Below are 15,825 nucleotides of genomic sequence, written 5' to 3'. Positions count from 1 at the left end.
TACTAAAACACAAACCACACAGAACTTCAAGATTCTGTATCCATTTGAAGAGGATCATAGTGTTCAAAAGAATTAAACAATAAGATAAGACGTACCCATATGCAAGTGACTGGATGTTTAGGCTACTCAATGTGCTTTTATTTTCTAGCATTTTCTACTTACAGGTCATGAAGATTGTCTAAATCTTGCAAAAAAATACACACATTAGAAATTCATTACACAAAAATCTGTCCTCATGCATCACAAGGATATTTGCTTCACTATCAAAGAATGCAGGAAGTATTTGAAAAATACTTTTAGTTGACTTAGCAAACACATCAAAGGCATAGCGAGGTTGCATTGTAGCTGGTCAAGACTGTCTAACTCCATGTAACAGGATGGATCATGATACAAAGTAATGGTCCATTCTAACCTCCCTAAGAAGTCCACGAAAAGCACAATTTGGCCTCACACACACTATAGCTGAGAACCATGATTAGTTATAGCTGGGAAACTCTAGCTCAACTATAAATTGAGACTTTCAAGAAGACTGAGTGGTGTATCTGATTTATAACGGATAAATGTGAAAGGAAGGAGGAGTAAAAGGCTACAGACAATTGTTAACTCTGCAGAGCCAGAAGACACTATAAAACGTAATAAAAATGCATATTAGGAAACTCTGCAGTACAAGAAAGAAAGCATCATTACACATTCTTTTCTTCAACTGTGGTTTCATACCCATAGTAGCGGAGCATCCAGGATGCGCGTTGCTTTTCAAGGGAGCAGTGAGTGGCCTCAAGCAACAGAACAGATAATTCTTTTAAATTCTGGTTTCTGTGACAGCATACACAGTGAGTGTATACACAATGAGAAGTGCCCCACCTTCCTTCTTTTTTCTCCCGTTGCCAAGCTGCACTATGCTGTACAAGATTCCTACTGACTTCAATGGTTTCACTTTGGGCCACGTCCTTTCTGGAATTTTGTAGCATTTTACAGTCCACTGTAAGATGCTGGTGTACATTTATTGTTCCTCTTCTTGGTTTCTACTTAATTAAAGCCATTTAAGTAGTTAAATCAAAGCATTTAAATGGTCTTTATAATATCACCCTTAAGATACTAGAGTATCTCAAACCAGGACAGAGTGCTATTTTACCTATCATTACAAACCCAACTGTTTATTTACTTGCAATTTAAAAATAAAAAATATCAAACACAACTCATCTATTCTATCCTGCTCTATGGCTATATGGCTAAACATTTCTCAGATCCTTGCAAATATGTACATACAAACTTTAATTTTCACAAAATAAAATGTCAGGATGTTTCTTACAACATGCAAAGAATAAAATGACTTCATTAGAATTGTGCTTTTCCATCTATGAGGATTTTTCTTACTGGTCTGATGAGCGTACTGTGAAGAATCATGCATGCCAAGATAAGAGACGTCTTGGGTGTTTAAATAAATATCTATGCTGAAACTGACAAATATGGAGTTTTCTGGACATCACCTTAATGTATCCCAACTGTCCAATCTAATCTCACCAAAGATAGACAGACTTTGGTAAAAAGTATGAAATAGGCTTTTACTTCCCACAGAGAACTCCCCACCCTAGAGCACCTAAAACCTTACAACCACACCTATGACAGTAAATTAAAACAATCACTATATTGTTAAAAAGGAATTGGGAAATTCTGCCATGTGACATTACCATGTACGTGTAGTAGGGTGGAAAGAAAAGACAGCTCATGTCAGTCAAACTATGCACAAATTAAAATTTGAAAAGCAGATATTTCTGTAACCAATGTTACTGCTTAAACATCAGCAGTGCTAAGGCTTGAACTAAAGCAAATGAATCTTTCAGTTCACTTCAAGTTGTATAATAAGAAGAGGTAAAGGACATCTGTTGGGATTACTGAACCAGAAAAAGATGTCCTCTCTGACACCCCAGTCTTAAAGCAGCTACAGTACTCAATGCATGATGACACACAGATTTTAAAAGACCACTGATGATAATAAAAGGCAAAACTGAGGATCTAATTTTCAGATGCCTGGAGCACCATTCACTCAACTAAGACAGTAACAATCATGGTACTTTGTAATTAAGCTGTTCTGAAGTTTTTCATACTAGTCACCACAAAATTAGGCCATCCAAAAGTCAGGCTTTAATTTTCTAGAAGTCTCCTTCACTAATCGTTGCCTATAGCTGGAAGCAGCTCAGTGTAAAATAGAACTTACGTACAGATGGGCAGGAAATTATTGTTTATTTTTAAGAAATTGAAAATATTGTCCTAAATAAAATTCAACCTAGCATAGCAACCTGTTGGAGTGGGTCCAGAGGAGGGCCACAAAAATGATCAGAGGACAGGCTGAGAGCTGGGGTTGTTCAGCTTAGAAAAGAGATGGCTCTGGGGAGACCTTATTGAGGCCTTTCAGCACATAGTCAAAATGTGGACAAACTTTTTAGCAGGGCCTGTTGCAATAGGACAAGGGATAATGGCTTTAAAGTAAAAGAGGGTGGATTTAGACTAGACACAAGGAAGACATTTTTTACAATGAGGGTGGTGAAACACTGGAACAAGTTGCCCAGAGAGGTGGTTGATGCCCCATCCCTGGAAACATTCAAGGTCATGTCAGTCGGTGCTCTGAGCAACCTGGTCTAGTTCAAGATGTCCTTGCTTGTTGCAGGGGAGGGTTGGACCAGGTGACCTTTAAAGGTCCCTTTTAACCCAAAGTATTTTATGATTCCATACTCCTACTAACAAAAAAGTCAAAATTCAAGTTATTGCAAATGTTTAGTTTGAGCACTTTTTTCACGATGAGGGATGAATTTTAAAAATCAATAAAAAAAAGCTCATTTACTAATTTGGAAGGATCAAATTTTGAATATGGAAATCGAAATATCACATATGAAGAATTTTAAATTAAAGCCACATCATTTTAAGAAAAATATGTGTTACACACATAAATAAACCAGAACTTTTTAATTAAATATTTATTCAGGGGAAAAAAAAAAACAAACCAAAACTATTTCACATTGTAGTATATTCAGTTAGATAAAAGTGATTAAATTTGTGGTAGCTCCATACAACATTCCTTTCTCAATAAAAGGACAGAGAGGTAGTATTGTATGGTGACTGGTTAATGGTATTATCTTTCTATATACCTAGTATTAATATATACCCACATATACATAATCTTAATGAATAAAAAATATTTCTAAACCTAGTTTGGCATTTTCCTAGTGCAAATATTTCAGCACTGATTCAGCATTCCCCAAATTTGTCACATCTGCTGTCTTCTACAGGACAATCGATGAACAGGATCCTCAAAATCTTAGTAATCCTATTACTAACAAAAGCCATAGCATTCATAGACTCTTAGTATTTTTTTACTCCCATTCAGATATATAACTGCTGATTATTTGATTGTAATGAAATCACAGAATGGCAGAGCTTTTTACAGATGTTCAGAGAATTATTCATTTTTATTAAGAGATTTGCAACATACGCAGACTTTGTATTTAGTAATGCTTAGGCTAAAAGTAATCAACAAAATATTAATCCATATCTAAATGTCATTGGGAAAGTCAAAGAAGTCTTTGAACAGCAAAAGCACAATCTGCCTTATGTACCTGAAATCCCAGGCAGGGTTGAAAAAAATGTAACACGAGTATATTTTTCATCTTCCTGTGAAAGTGTCAGCATGTTTAAAACCATCACTCATAACAGTAAATCAAAATCTCTCAGTATTGCTTGTTGAAACTGGCTTTCAAGACAGAAGGTGAACAAAAAGACCTTTTAAAATAAGTTTTAGGGAATATATAAATTGTCTGAACACTGCCACGGACAATCAGTTTTAATAGCATATGTCCAACAGCCTAGTATGGTTACTTGCTGTGCTGGGAGCCTGCCAAAGAAAGAGACCCATCCAGATATTACGAGGAAAAGAAACTCAAGAGAAAACTGATAATAACCCATAAGTTACATTCTTCTTTATCTATTCTAAAGCTTTTCATTCAGCATCCATCATCATAAAATCAGTGTTCCTGACACAGCATGGATTAAATCTTCATTTTAATAGAGACATACTTTTTAAAAAAGTCTGAAATTCCCCATCTATTGACAAACTGTATAGTAACACATTCAAGATTTATCCTACTGTGCAATTTTCTAGAAGAGCATCTGAGAATTATTAATGGCATAAGCATCACTGAACCACTGAATGATATAAGACCACGTAAGTTGTGTAGAGAACAGCTAAACAGCAGAGGCCATAGACCAAATCAGCAGGAAACATTACAGCACAATTAGTATCTCCTAGAATATACTCCTGCTTTAACTTCTAGGAAATGTTTTACCAGAGGAGAATATTTGTTAAAGCAGCAACTACTTCCCTTTTTCTAAATAATTTAAGTGAGTCTTATTTCTGACAGACACTGGCAACTCTGCTTACGAGGGGTTCATTTTACTATTTAATAAAGAGCTTTGGTGAGAGCAGCTTGAGCAGGAGCTATCTAGACTCTTTGTAAAAAAAAAAAATGCTGTGCCTGCCCTGAGAAAGCACAGCATGAGTGTGTGCTAACAAGCAGGGTTCTGGTTCAACCACTAAGAGAAAATCTTCAATAGCTAATAACAACAGGCCACAATGGCATTTCAGACACTGAGCCCTGAGCTCAAGAATCCAGCACACAGCTCTAATGGGACTTATAATTTGGTCTCATCTCTTCCTACTCCAACACCTTCACTACTCCTCACATCACAAAATGCAGCTTTATAGCTTTTTACCTTAACTAGCAGCGTGAGGAACACACTCCTCAGAGCAGAGAAAGGCCAGGTACCATGCCTAAGAGAGGCCAGAGGAGCCAGTAAGCACACCACGGTCGGCAGCTGTCAGGTACACCAGCTGCTGGGCCTGCCCTCCTCGATCAGCTCTCTGCCCTGGGCCCACAGCTCAGTCCAGCCCATCGAGCTGGGAATTAAGCTTGGTCCAGAAGTGTGCTTTTCCAAAGTGAAATTTTGTTGGAGGGACCCTAAATCCAGACCTGTACCAAATATCCCATGGTCACGGTGCCCTAACCTCCATCTGGCCAGTTAAAGCTCTTGCACTCCTCAGATCTGGAAAAGGGTGAGGAGGAGTTTTGCAGCCTAAGAGCACTCTCATAGAAGAATGGGGAGCTCTAATCTTTACTTCCAGGACTATTTCTTTCTTTTGTATTCAAAATAGCAAGGATCAGATGAGTACGTTAACTTGGAAGGGCTCAAACATAGAACACGTATGGGATCTGCGGCTGGCTTTCCTTTTGTGCAGCATCTCCTACTTTACTAGTTTGAGACGGGCCTCTGACCCCTGCTGTGAAGCACTGAATTCAGTGCGTGTGCCTGGAGGTGACGGCCGATTTGGGGTGCCACACTGCCCAGCAAGACTGAGATGTTCTTTATTTGTAGCTGCCTACACCCCTTTACTGAATCTACCTGTTTATCAAAGTTAGGACTTCAATTAAAGCTGAGACTGAGGAAACCTTTGAGCTTCTTACAAAAGGAAAATTTATTTATTTATATTTAAAATATATTTTGATGTAGCCTGTGACATAAAAATCAACTTGCCTCTCATAAGATCTAAACATTTCTCTTGTTTAGGAAGACTCACTTCTTTCTTGGCTTTTTTGCTGGGCTTCTGATTTTTTTTTGTCTTTACGTCTAGAGTGCAATATTTTCAGGAACAATGACATGTGAAATTTTAAAATTCTATTTATTTTTATATAATACTTCTAGTATTATAACCTGTACTGTTTTTCTACTATAGCTGAACACTCCAATTCCTTTTACACGCCTCTTCTCAGATTTTCCAGTAATCAGTTGCTGCAGTCATCTAAACAATGCATTATAAGTATCTGCAACAGTAGGAAAGGCTCTGCTACCATGTGTGCTTAGACAAAAAACATACAGGAATACTGAAGTGTCACTTTAAAATAACATTAGTTTCTGGACAGATGTGAAAGAGCTTACTTTCATATTAGTCCCTGTAAGCCTACATAATCTTCTAACAATCCGGGATCTAAAATACATGCTTTGTGCATCACTGCATATTCATTTGACAACAAGTTTGATAACATGCTTTGGTTTGCTATGGATGACTGAAATTTTGACGAAACTGTGTACCCCAACAAGCTCACAGAAATGTACAATTTATGGTGAAATTTGATAAGTGCTCTGTATTTGTCTGCGTGCTTTTACAGCACAGTGGGTATCAGCATAGTGGATATGAGTGGCAAAATGCCTGTGGATTTTTTATTAAAATCTAAGTTACACAAATGAATCCTCCAACCCTTACTGGCTACTAGTCCCTCTGGGAAGTGTTGTTTCTTGGTATTCTGTGAACTTCGAGAAGTAAAAACCCTATAAAATGAAATCTTTATGTTTCAGTTTTCATAAATTATGATTCACAAGTCCAGCTACTCAAATCTACATTAATTCAGCTCTGTTTTTATGTAGCAGATGAATAATGGGACTGGCCTTTTCAGTCTGCCTAATGTCTCCCCTTAAGTCAAAGACTCACTTATATCTGTCCACTATCACACCCTTTAGAAGTCGAGTGGGCTGAACAGAGGCACACTTTTCCTATTGGACAGAGAAGTGGTAAAACATCTCAATAAATGAAAGAAATTAATGTGAACTTCCAGGGAACAGCAGATATTGTCTACCAGTTCAAACGACTTATGCTGCTATTTATAGAACCTATTTTGATGTTAAGGACTTTTCAAGGCCGATAGGGTCTGGTAAAAGGATTTTACGCAGAGCTTGGAATCTGACCCTAAGTTATAATGAAGCTAGAATGAGTCGAACCGTCACAATTTATATTTCACAGAACAATAACAGTTTGCAATATTTTTTTAAAAAAACCCACTTAAAATCACATTGGCTTCCATAAACAACCCTCAAACGCAAAATTCTAGCAAAATCATAGCTATCTCTAAGCCACCTCCGTATCTCTTATTCTCCCTGCCTAGCATAAATAATATTAAATACAAAATATCTGGTTGAATGCAGAAATATTTCCTTTTTGTTATTACTGCCCAGTGTTAAAGCTGAATATAAAGCATTTCATTACTTTAACACTCACTTTAGGCTTTAAAAAGCAGTACATTTAAAATAAACCTTTGCTGAAAGTTTTATTCCATGTCTCAGTTGTAACAAAGACTATTACAATAACAGGCATGAGATCCAGAGGTTCAGTACAAAGATGAGTGTATCTTTTATATCCACAGCAGGGAGACTGCTATTTCCTGTCCTGTCAGAATGATTTATTCAACAAAAAGAGAGAATATAAATTTAAAAATGCACTGATTTTTTTCTGCATCTCAAAAAATAGCAGAGATCTTAGAAAATTAAGAAAATGGATCCCACCATAGGTATTACATCATCAGGCATTTTGGAACAGACTGAATCTCGGGGTGGGGGGGGTGGGGATAAAAATAAATAAATATATATAAATAAAATATAAATATATAAAAATAAATAAAAATATATATATATTCCAGAGACTTCTATACTTTGGGTGGTTAACTCAAGAACGTCTGTGCTCTGTGTTCCCTATAGTTTTGTGCTCCCTCCCCAGTCCTTTATTTGTCCTCCCTCTTAAGGAGAGGTTTACGATATTTAGAGACAAGGTTGTCTTGTGGGATAGTGTCAAATGGTTTGCACAGGCCCAGGTAGGTGATGTCAGTTGCTCTTTCCTTATTCACCAACACTGTAACCCCATTGTAGAAGGCCATGAAATTTGTCAGGAACAATTTGCCTTTAGTGAAGCCATATTGGCTGTCACCAATCACCTCCTTATTTAACATGTGCCTCAGTATAGTTTTCAGGAGGATCTGCTCCATGATCTTGCCTGGCATAGAGGTGAGCCTGACTGGTCTGTAGTTCCATGGGTCTTCCTCTTTCCCTTTTTAAAAATGGGCGTTATGTTTGCCCTTTTCCAGTCAGTGGGAACTTCACCAGACTGCCATGACTTGTCAAATATAATGGATAGTGACTTGGCAACTTAATCCACCAGTTCCCTCAGGACACACAGATAAATCTCATCAGGTCCCATAAACTTGTATACCTTCAGGTTCCTCAGATGGGCTTGAACCTGATCTTCTCCTACAGGGGACAGTTCCTCATTCTGCTCCTCCCTGCCTTTGCCTTCTGCAACTTGGACAGTGTGGCTAGAGCACTTGCCGATGAAGTCTGAGGCAAAAAAAGTCATTGAGCACCTCAGCCTTCTCCATATTCCGGGTAAGCATGTCTCCTGTTTCCTTACAGAGAGGGCCTACATTTTCCCCAAGTCTTACTTTTATCACTGACATATCTTTTCTTGTTGCCCTTGACATCCCTGACCAGATTTAACTCTATCTGGGCTTTAGCTTTCCTAACCTGATCCCTGGCTGCTCAGACAATTTCTCTGTATTCCTCCCAGCATACCTGTGCTTGCTTTTCTGCTCTGTAGGCTTCCTTTTTCTGTTTGATTTTGTCCAGGAGCTCCTTGTTCATCCATGCAAGCCTCCTGGTGTTTTTGCCCAGCTTCCTCTTTGTTGGGATGCACCACTCCTGAGCTTGGAGGAGGTGATCCTTGTATATTAACCAGCTTTCTTGGGCCCCTCTTCCCTCCAGGGCTTTAACCCATGGTACTCCACCAAGCAGATTCCTGAAGAGGCCATGGTCTGCTCTCCTAAGTCAAGGGTAACGAGCTTGCTGTTCACTCTCCTCACTGCCCTAAGTATCTTGAACTCCACTGTTTCATGGTCACTGCAGCCACGGATGCCCTTAAGCTTCACACTCCCCACAAGCCCCTCCTTGTTGGTGAGAACAAGGTCCAGCACAGCACTTCTTCTCATTGGCTCCCCTATTGCTCAGAGAAGGAAGTTATCATCAATGCATTCCAGGAACCTCCTGGATTGCTTATGCCCTGCTGTATTGTCCCTCCAAAAGATACCAGGATATCATGAGTACCAAGGCTTGTGAACATGAGGCTGCTCCTATCTATCTATAGAGGGCCTTATCCACTTGGTCTTCCTGGTCAGGTGGCCTGTAGCAGACCCCCACTGTAATGCCACCTGCCCCTGCCCTCCCTTTAATCCTGACCCATAAGGTCTCGGGCAGCTCCTCATCCACAACCAGGCGGAGCTCCATGAAATCCAGCTGGTGATTGATATAGAGGGCAACACCCTCTCCTCATCTCCCCTGCCTGTCCTTCCTAAAGAGTCTGCATCCTTCCATGCCAACACTCCAGTCACAGGAGCCATCCCACCATGTCTCTGTGATGACAATAAGATCATAGCCCTGCAGGTGTGCACACATCTCTAACTCCTCTTCTTTATTCTCCATGCTGCATGCATTTGCATTTAAGTTGGGCCCCTGATGAAGCTGACTTACTGGCTGGAATTCCTTTGTGCTGCACTCCAGGTGCTCTTCTGCTGACCTGCTATCCTTCTCCAGGCTCTGGGCACCTATTGTTGGCACTGGCATCAAACTGATAGGAGTGGGATGGACTGAGGTTCCCCTTCCCTGGCAACTTTAGTTTAAAGCCCTCTTCACCTGCTTGGCAAGACTATGACCAAACATGCTCTTCCACTTCTCTGACAGATGGACCCCATCAACCCACAGCAGACCTTGTTTCTCAAAGCAAGTTGCATAGTTTAAGTAGCTGAACCCCTGACTGTGGCAGCAGTCCTGTAACCATTTGTTGACTTAACAGATTTGACTGGCTCTTTCAAACCCTTTCCCTTTGACCAGGAGGATTTATGAAAAAGCTACCTGCATCCCAGAGTCCCTTCCTGCCACTCTCAGGGCTCTGTAGTCCTTCTTGATACTCCTCAGACTACTCCTGGTGGCAGCACTGGTGCCCATGTGAAACAACAGCAGCAGATAATAGTCAGTGGACTGTACAAGGCTTGGTAGTCTCTCAGTGACATCCCTGATATCGGCCCCCAGCAAGCAGCACACCTCTCTAGACAGTGAGTCAAGTCAGCAAATGGGCGCGTCCATACCTTTCAGAAGAGGGTCACCTACTACTATCACCCATCACTTTTTCTTAGTTGCACTGGTTATTATACGGCAAGCAGATCAAGCTGCCTTACTCAGCTCCAGCTTCTCTCCTGATGTGACTCGTCTTTCCTCTTCAGTTTGCAAAGCAGTGAAGCAGTTCTGCAAGGGTACCTCAGGCTTCAGGGGAGGCTTCCTCCTGCTGGTCTTTGCCGTTGAAAGCTTCCATTCTTCCGCATTACTGGCCCCCCTCCCTTCTATATGTGCTGGTGGGGGAGTTTTTGGTTGTTTGGCTGTGGACCTGCTGCAGACTGCACTCAATACCAGCTATCTAACTCCTCAGCCTCCTTGATGCTATGCAGCCTCCTCAGCTGCCTCCTGCAGCTCAGTCACCTGCTGCAAGAGTTCCTCCACCTGGGGTCTGCTGCCTATCCTTGCCCCAAGTGAAAGGTGGAGGCAGTTCCTGCAGTCCCAGGTCTGCACTGCAGCCTGTCCCTTCAACAGCTCCATCTGGGTGGAAGCATTGGCCACTGCTGGGGTAGATGATACAGACCCCCCAGCAGAGCTGTAACCTTTGCTCTCTGACGAGTGCCCAGTATGCTGCCTTGAGGGTCAGGTAGGATGAGTACCCTTGACCTGTGCAGATGGTCACAGAACGGTGCCCAGTTGCTGGGTTATGTGTCCTCCACTTGGCCAGTGGAGTGCCCCTCCTTCAAAGAGGCTCCCTTCCTGCACGCCCTTTCGTGTTAAAAAAGAATCAGGTCATTTTCTGTATTATGCTTTTTCATAAGACATAGTGAATAGTACAATAGTACCATGAATAGAAAAGGGACTATCTCTAAGGGATGACACTCTCCTCCATGGGTTCTAGCCAAAATATTTGTATTTCGTTACCATCTGACACCTTATCTGGATGACTTCCTCAATCTTTTCCCTTGAGTATGTTTTCCTAAATTATGACAAGAGCTGAAGTAGTGTAAAACTTACCATGAAATCTTAAATTTTCCCTAGATAGTTTTGTCACCTTAATTGCAGGAAATGCAATTACAACAGGAAAGGAACAGAAGAGAAAGAAATGGAGCTTGATCTCTGCCAGCTTTATAGAGCCAACAGCACTGTGGCAACTAGTACTGACACTATGAATACTTTCAGGAGGTTCTTGTTCACTGTAAAATTTTGCAGCAATACTGGAAAACAGCAAACAGTGTCAGGAGAGGTCACAGCAACCACACGCTGTCTAATGAAGTTTTGTTTCATACTATAAAACAAGAGAGTCTGGCAAAGCAGAACTCACAAAAAAGACTATGATCACTAACTCCCACTTTCATGTTTATACCTTTAAAAAGGTGACTTTCCCCCCAGAATAATAGCCTTTGGCAGCATCTGGAAGAATAACACCGCAGTGAAATCCATAACACAGACTGTGAGCAGATGTCATGACAAGATGAGAACAGTCTTGCAGCAAAGGAAAGTGACCGCACACAGTGATAGCTTGTGAGGATGAAGCAAGCGTTGCTAAGAACAAAGAACAATGAAACCATAAAATTATACTATTTCCTCATCCAAATTTCTCACCAGCTTCATTCAAAGGCCCTTCTTATAAGATGGTAATTAGGAACATTTTAATTATATGATTGTAAGATGAGGGCAACCATGATAAAAGGAATCACAAGGCCAAGCTTACACGATGTAGATTCTACTAACATGGCATATAGTTACATGCTCATTTTAGACAGACCTCTTTTCACATTACCCTGAACCAATGTGGATTTAAGATCTCTGTAACCACATTTAGCAAGGTATTGTGTTCAAAGTTACAAGAGCAGTTATTCAGTAGAGTTTACCAGGCATACAGGACTTCTGGGTCACATCTGGTTGATGTCTTTTTTTTGTGTCTAGGTCAACTTTATAGACTTACACATAAGTACATATTAATGCATATTCTCTACATTGTTTGAAAGATATGCCCTCAATTTTCCCTTCTTTACACATATGCGTGTATCATAATATATGCCCCATGTTTCTACTGAGACGGATAGATGGGTGAATCTATCTATCTTCTTCCATCAGCTGTATTTCTTCATGGTCATCCAAAAAGGGGTCTCTAGTCCCTACAACTAACCGCACAGTCCTCCTCTTCCCTTATAATTTATTATTAGATGCAGGCAACGGACACATATGTTCAGACACTGAACGCTTAGGCATGATCCTAATGAGTTATGAATATATTCTGGGGAGTCATCAAGAGGAAATCAGAAAGGTGCATTATCCAATAAAGTGAGAACAATCATAAAACTATACACATTTAGTCACTTTAAAGAAACTAATGCATTTCCCCAGACTCCTTTTGTAAAATCCCAATCATCCAAATAAGTGACCAGTGAAATAAACCTCTATCTAGATCATTCCAAAACCTGCAAGTCTTTACCCACCAAAATCTCTTGAGTCTTTAAGAGGACCACATCTCCCTTAAAAAGCAACCTTTAAGCTTCATAGGCTTATTTCTCAAACAACATATCACAAAGAAACAGTACAATTTCCCCTTTTTTTGCCTTAGTTCTAGGAAACACATCACAGGAATGTGCAAAGCATCGTTAGACTGTGAAGAATTGGTTACCATTGCAAAATGCAGCAGTCTGATTCCGCAAACATATTCTTAAGAACATGCTTCTCCTACCCTATATTTTTTATATAAATCACCTTTTCTACTCCCTTTTTTCATTGTGTAACTGCTGAGTCAGCTTATTTCCAAACTTATCAGAAGTTATGAAACTGCAGTCAGTATCCATCACAACTTACACCACTAAAGGCCTTGATGGGTATTGTTCAGTGTGGAAAACAACATGAAGTGGAATAAAAAATACCACTTCTATACTGCATTTCCTATATGCCATTTCTTTATGACACCGTATATTGTTATTCCAGATATATATTTAATTACTCATAATAAATTATTCTATAATTTACATGGATAGGAACCACACTGTGCTAGAATATGTAACATAAATAGCAGTATTTTACTTTTGTACCATAGATATAATTCACTTGCTAATTGGATTCTCACATTTGGACATCAGCCTTTAATCTCACGCTTCATTGACCAGGAAACAGTTGCATTTGTTCTGGGCTTCTTAATTGTGATATATCTCTCTGATAATACAATAGTCAGTCAAACTCACCCGATGCTTAATATTGTCCCATATGAAGTGGGGCCATCCCATCTGTGAGGCGTCCTTCTCCTCACTGTGTCCTTTAGGTGGCATTCACAGGAAAAGCAGGAGGTCAATGATCATTGTGTCACATGACACCACATGAGACATAGAATTGCTGATCCACGTCACACCTGAGTGGATAATGAAAAATTAAAATGTTAGCTTCCTTGAATTTTTCCATGGCAAATAAATATTTAATGAAATATTTATGGAAGAAGCATCAGAAATTTCTAAAATGGATAGAAGAGTTTTGGTTTAAAAACACAGGGTAAAATCTCACAAGTAGAGCCACTTGTAGGTCTACCCATAAGTCAGCACAGTTCCAGATCAAAAGAGAGTCCCAGCATAACCATTGTCAAGCTGTTGTTAAGCATCACTGCAAGATCCACTGTAATGGACCCTCTGCAATAACAACAAAGAACACTGTTATCTGTAAGAACAGATATTGCAGGCTACAATATCCTTTTTTTTTTTCTTTTTCACCTCTAATTTAGTTAAGGATTCATAATTTAAAAATAAAATGCAAAATCAAAAAACAACCAACAACGAAAACCCCCAATTTCATTCTACTTCTGCAACTGTTCAATATATTATTATTGGTGCCATATTGTGAAGTTTTTCAAGTTTATCGAGGTTTTGCGTCACAGACCCAACTGCTAAATTACACATGACAAAAAGAATACAAAAACTTCCTCTCCTAAGAAGGAGAAAAGTCACGAGACAAGGGAGAAAGAGCAGCAGAATCACCCTTGTCGTCAACAGAGAATTTATAATCAATTTGTAAAATCCATTCAATACTCTGTCAAATTTTTAAGGGTTACAGTAATTCATCTTTTTTCAATTCATATTTTGTTTTATGTCTCCAGAAGTTCTTCACGTTTAATGCTAATGAGGAGATGACTAAATAAATGCTCAATCTCCAATTGGCAATATTTATTGTCCTTTTTTTTTTTTTTAATTTCACCAAAAAGGACCATTTTTTTTAGATTCTAAGTCACCTACTAGATTTTTACCAGACTCCTTAGTATTTATTTTTTTTTTTTAGAATATTCGGGTACTTGAGTTTTGTTGGCACAAACAGAAAACAAATTTCAAAAATGAGTGCATGAGAATTCATAGAAATAGAACGGTAAATTGGCACACACAAACCTGTTCTAGAAACACTTGCAAACTTACCTGATGAATAAAATAAAGCTCAACTCTTTTGCTTATCTGAACAGGCACAACTTAGTAGCACAGCAAAATTTTTTAAAATTTGTGGTCCTTCTTGGAGATAAAACATTTTGGCAAATAAACACTGTTAAGAAATCGTGACCTAATTATTGATATTGCACAAACAGAAAAAGACTACATTAATCATATAAATTATTCATTCCACAAGCTATAGGTGCAACTAGGATGACATATATTGATGAATTTCACTTTTACCTACTTTTTAGGCAAACTAAAATGTCAGGTTTTAGTATTTCTATGTAATTACATATAATGTCACAACTCACATCTCTTTGTGACACTAAAAGCGCAGTCACCACTACTGAAAAAGGAGAATTTGCTAGCAGTTAGTACCCCAAAATTATTAAGAGAATAGGGAGCAAACCCACTAATAATTTAGCAAATAATATATTGTTAAATGTCAATTTTTACATGGTATCCATCTCACTTAAAAAATGTGACATGGAAGAAAACGAGGTGTCTCACCTTAGTTATGAAGTCCCTGTAGCAAGAGAGTCTGTACATGAATTGGTTTACTTTTGATCTTAAATGTTCATCTCAGTCGTTTCATACATATCAGTCAGCAGGTTCACAGAAGAAATAAAGAGAGCACCACAAAGATCCATTTCAAAAAACAGGCCACAGCAATACTAAGTTTTCAACAAGCTGAAGGGTTGTCACTGGCTTTTCAAGTCCTTAGGCAAGTGCGTACCACAGTACATACGTAGAAAGTCCAACATATCATTGTTATACCTATGGGGCAACAAAAGGCTTTCTACACCTGCCAGGCAGATCTCCCTGCATGCAGCCATGCACAAGGTACCACAGCTCTCAGCTCTTCCTCCATCTCACACATCCAGCAACAGATTTGCTGTGCCATGGCTGACTAGCTGAGGAGGGGAGCGAAAATAGAGAAGGATGCTTTCTTGCATGTAAATTCATGGTTTGAAAGTGTTGCACCATTTCTTCTGAATCATCTGAGTTTTCCTTGCCTTAAAACAGCACTGTGGCTCTTGAGCTCCGGCTCTGTACAGCCCCCATCTTCAGCACTGGGAGTTACACCAGACAGCTGGGTGTGCAGGGGGAGACAGAAGCGTCATACAACCTGCATTTATGTGAACCCCTGATCGCAGACTTCCATTCAGAGATGATTTTTGACACAGGAATGCAATTTGAAAGCACAAATCTTCAGACATCCACTGTAAATACACGAGAATTACTTCAATGGGACAACAAAAATTTATCAGCTGAAGTGCTGCCCTCTAACTCCTACAGGATTTACAGGATTAAATTCCTAGTGTCTGTTTAAGATCTCAGTGCCATATAATTCTTTACTTCTAAGCCTCTTTTTTACCTTCTTTCAATCACAAAAGTTCTCTCAAACCCATGCAAATATATT

General features: G+C 39.4%; 1 protein-coding gene and 1 long non-coding RNA gene across 4 annotated transcripts in view; one reads left to right on the top strand and one right to left on the bottom strand.

The window, feature by feature from the left end:
• The window catches only part of LOC141746152 (uncharacterized), a 136,046-nt gene that overhangs the window by 62,993 nt on the left and 57,228 nt on the right, over positions 1 to 15,825 (bottom strand). The window contains exons 1-2 of one of the 2 annotated variants that reach the window (XR_012588245.1): positions 14,913 to 15,006; positions 13,182 to 13,345 (exon numbers count right to left, since the gene is read on the bottom strand). This is a non-coding gene — a long non-coding RNA (uncharacterized LOC141746152). Of the gene's footprint in view, positions 1 to 13,181; positions 13,346 to 14,912; positions 15,007 to 15,825 lie in introns of those variants that run through there. The other variant, XR_012588246.1, reaches the window with a different exon arrangement.
• The window catches only part of B3GALT1 (beta-1,3-galactosyltransferase 1), a 216,873-nt gene that overhangs the window by 163,321 nt on the left and 37,727 nt on the right, over positions 1 to 15,825 (top strand). The gene's annotated exons all lie outside the window — the stretch shown is intronic.

This window comes from Larus michahellis, chromosome 7 (genome assembly GCF_964199755.1).
Source record: "Larus michahellis chromosome 7, bLarMic1.1, whole genome shotgun sequence".
Classification (NCBI taxonomy): Eukaryota; Metazoa; Chordata; class Aves; order Charadriiformes; family Laridae; genus Larus; species Larus michahellis.
Note: the sequence above shows the minus strand (reverse complement) of the source record. Positions and strands in the feature narration are given on the sequence as shown.